At 53.2% G+C, this 3864-nt stretch overlaps 1 long non-coding RNA gene across 3 annotated transcripts; it reads left to right on the top strand.

Moving 5' to 3' along the window:
* Nucleotides 1-374: 374 nt before the first annotated feature.
* LOC149912249 (uncharacterized) lies at nucleotides 375-3512 on the top strand. 3 transcript variants are annotated; one of them, XR_016461961.1, is made up of 6 exons: nucleotides 375-466; nucleotides 1015-1101; nucleotides 1445-2290; nucleotides 2472-2549; nucleotides 2863-2944; nucleotides 3425-3512. It is a non-coding gene; the product is annotated as an uncharacterized LOC149912249 (long non-coding RNA). The 3 variants fall into 3 exon arrangements; XR_016461960.1 differs by lacking the exon at nucleotides 375-466 and having other exon boundaries at nucleotides 491-1101; XR_016461959.1 differs by lacking the exons at nucleotides 375-466; nucleotides 1015-1101; nucleotides 1445-2290 and having other exon boundaries at nucleotides 2322-2549.
* Nucleotides 3513-3864: the final 352 nt, after the last annotated feature.

The following is a 3864-nucleotide window of genomic DNA, read 5'->3' on the forward strand; positions in this document are numbered from 1 at the left end:
TAGTGTGGATTTGACATGGGCCCAGCACTGCAAGGTACGCTGCTGGGAGGAAGCGTCCATCTGGCTGAGGGCAGGAAGGCCCTCCAGAGGGATGCACTGAGGCCAGTTGTGCGAGGCTCAACAAGAGCAAGCGCCAGGTCCTGCGCTTTGGTCATGACGACCCCGTGCCAGCTTCTCCAGGATTTGGCTGGGGTAGAATTCCAAGCAGCCCCTGATTCCAGAACGTTGGGCTGGGCTGTTGGAATCTTCTGCCCTTGGGACTGGTCTTGCCTCCCCACCCTGTCCGTCGTGGTGGAGCAGCCTGGTGGCCCTCAGTGATGTCATAAGGGCTAGAATGAGGGGAGGAGCAGTGCGTGCTGCGTCCCTTCATTGGAGCGCTGGAGCTCTGACTGAGCAGCTCGCTTGTTGCACTTGTGCACCGACTGCGTCCCTTTGTCTTCACACCGTCCTGTGCAGCACCTTGTAGGTAAGCTGAGACAGTGTGGGAGAGACGGGGGGACAGTGAGTGCTGAGAACTGCTGGCTGGCGGAGCTCATAGGATCACATTATCTCCATCAGCAGAGGGGTGGCCATGAGGGACAGGGAGGTGATCGTCCCCCCCTGCTCTGCTCTTGTGAGGCCCCAGCTGCAGTACAGTGTCCAGAAAGACAGGGAGCTGTTGGAGAGGGTCCAGAGGCGAGCCACAGAGATGATCAGGGGACAGGAGCACCTCCCCTGCAAAGACAGGCTGAGGGAGCTGGGCTTGTTCAGCCTGGAGAAATGAAGGCTGTGGGGTGACCTCACGGCAGCCTTCAGTACCTAAAGGGAGCCTAAAAAGAGGAGGGGAATCAACTCTTTGAAAGGGTAGATAACAGCAGGACAAGGGGAAATGGTTTTAAGTTGAAAACTTAAGTTTTTAAGTTGAGGGAGGGCAGATTTTGGTTTTTCCCTTGTAGTCTTTGCTAAACCGTGGAAGCAAACTGACCTGCTCTTTCTCTCTCCTCTCTCCACCCTCTGCCTGCTTCCCTGCTGCAGCTTTTGCTCGTGGAAGATCAGAGCAAAGTGACGAGGAACGGCTGCGGATTCGTGAGATTTGTCTCCCTCGTTCTGATCTCTTGCCAGGTACCTGCCATGCTTTGTCCCCCCACATGCTTTAGCAGCCCGTGACGCCCCGTGTTTAGTAACACAGCCTCATCCAGCTTTGATGGGACGCTGGTCACGTGTGGGTTTTCTCCACGTGCTCTGCAGCTCAGCCCTCAGAAGGATGCTGTCTGTGGTGCTGTGACCAGCAGGTCTACAGGAAACCAATCCCTTAGGCAAAGAGTCCCAGCCCCAGCTTGTGCAGAGCTGCACAGCATCACCAGGGACACCAGCAGGTGTGCTTGGGCTGTGTGAGTGTGCCCGACAGCTGTAGGGAGCACAGCAGAGATGTGAACAGAGAAGATAAAAGTGTGTTTCTTTTCAGTTCCAGCTTGTCACACCTACGCTGATGGCTGTGGCGTGCAGCGAGATCAGCTGTGGGCCTGACCTGGCATGGACAGAGGTAGAGTATGAAGCTCTGATTGGTCTTTGTTCCCTGACTGCAGCCAGCAGAGTGAGCCGCAGATGTGCTGTCCTGCTTTCCAAGAGAGCTCCTCTGTGGCAAGACAGTAGTGCAAGCGTGGCAAGTTTATAAAAGTACCAGAGCCATCTCGGCTGTTGTGTTTGTCCTCTACTGACTTTTCCCTTGAAATGGCTGCAGAAACAACAATCATTCTCTGCTCTGTTTGGCCTCGCTGTTGGTTGGACTGCTCAAGAGAGCTGCTTGGTGCTTGCAATGGCACTGTTTGCACCTTGTAACTGCAGCCGTAGCTTTGGTTTCCCTCTTCATGGTCTCCTAGCATCTGAAACAGTCAGCCTTCCTGCACAAAGAGCGCAGGAAAGGATGTGGCAAAATACACAAGGCCACCTGTCTGCGTCAGTGCCATTGCTGATTAGTCTGGGTGGGGAGAGATGCATCTTTGCTGGCGTGTGGCTGCTGCACACCAGGGAGAGAAACAGCCGTTATTAGACTTGCAGTTCCTTCTGAAGTGCCCATGATAAGGACCGAGTGCATTTCCTGCAGCTTTCTCTGCAGATGTGCTCCTCACCTTGAAATCCTCCTTGTTGGTTCCCAGCTCCTCACCGTGGCCTGTGCTCTCTGTTTCAGGCTGAGAACAAGGGGAAGCCCCTGCTGGACCATGAGGTGGCACCTGTGAATGTTCCAGCTGTTGCTGCTGCCCATGCTATTAAGAGATACGTTGCCCAGGCAGCGGATGAACTCTCCTTTGAGGTAAGCAGTTCAAGGCGTTCCTTGTTGCTCAATTTTACAATGGCAAATGCCTTCAGAGCTGCACTGGTGCAAGTGCTCTCAGTCTCGGCCATGTTTGGCAGTGCAGAAGAATGCATACATTTGAGCTGTGCTTTCCTCCCAGCTGTGCTGAAGCTGGGATTGACGTTGCAATCTCTTGCAGGTGGGAGACATCGTGTGTGTCATCGACATGCCACCAAAGGAGCTGACCCCCTGGTGGAGAGGCAAGCTCGGCTTCCAGGTAGGCACAAGCTTCAGACTGGAGAGTGCAACTGCAGTAAAGGCAGGAATCTTAGCTTAGAGCTGCTCTGCATGCACAGGATGCCTAATGGACGTAAACAGTTTCCCTGTGTCGGTGTCAGGGGACCTTGCCGATGGCTGCAAATGTTGAAAAATTATTACCTTTATGCTTTGAACTATGGCCATTTTCTGCTGGATAGTCTTATGGAACGTCAGGCAAGCACGTTCCGAGGGAAATGTTATGTGGCTTTTGGTTTAACAGTTCAGACCTGAGAAGTGCTGCATGCAATAGTTGGCTTCTCTTCTTGTTACAGGTTGGATTTTTTCCAGGGGAGTGTGTGGAACTGATTAATAAGAACATTCCTGAGGCACTCATCAACTCAGTGCCAAAGCCAGGTAGGGATGTTACATTTGATGGTGTGGGGAAGCAAAATGAAGTCTTTTTTGGGGTGCGTTCCATGTTTAGTACCTCCTTTATCCATCCCACATTGTCCTCTGGGTTGATGATTCTTCATGCACACCATGGGGCAGAGATTTGGCCCAATCCTCCTGGGTTTATGACTGGACTTGGGGAAACTATAGAATACTCATGGAATGGCTTGGGATGGAAAGGAACCTCAGGGATCATCATGCTCCAACCCTCCTGCCTCAGGATGGTCTCCCAGCCCCCACATTTAATGTGAGACTAGATCAGGCTGCCCAGGGCCCCATCCCACCTGGCCTTGGGCTCCTCCAGAGATGGGGAAAATCCCTTTTTGTATGTACTGGTTGGTAATGTTCTTCCCGTTCTGACGTGCCCTGTAGAATGTGCTGTGCTCGGCCTCATCCAACGGAGCCAGACCTGAAATGACCTGGTTTCTTCCTTTTGTTGTGCAGTGCCCAAGAAACGCAGCAAGATCCTCACCTTCCTTCGTTCCTTGGTGAAGGCCCGCCCAAAGAAACCGACCGAGCGGGAGGTGGAGAAGGAAAGGGTGTTTGGCTGTGACCTGGGAGAGCATCTTCTCCACTCCGGTCGTGATGGTAAGGAGCAGCCCATTCCTGAGATCTTCCTCTGCTGGGCATCTAAAGAGGATGAAAGGGAGCTCATATCTAGCAGGGGGCAGGCTGATAGCAGTGGAGACACGTGTAATGGGAGTTGATGGCTGAAGGATAAAGTGAGGCGGATGCTCCTAAGAGACAAGCACATCTGTATTTGCTTCAGCCAAGCCTGGCTGGGCTTAGTGGATGGGATGTGAAGCACAGCCTGCAGCACGATTGAATCAGGAGCTCCACTGACGGCTGGCACGTGTTCTTCAGTCCCCCAGGTCCTCCAGAGC

This window comes from Phasianus colchicus, chromosome Z (assembly GCF_987193195.1).
Source record: "Phasianus colchicus chromosome Z, bPhaCol1.hap1.1, whole genome shotgun sequence".
NCBI lineage: Eukaryota > Metazoa > Chordata > Aves > Galliformes > Phasianidae > Phasianus > Phasianus colchicus.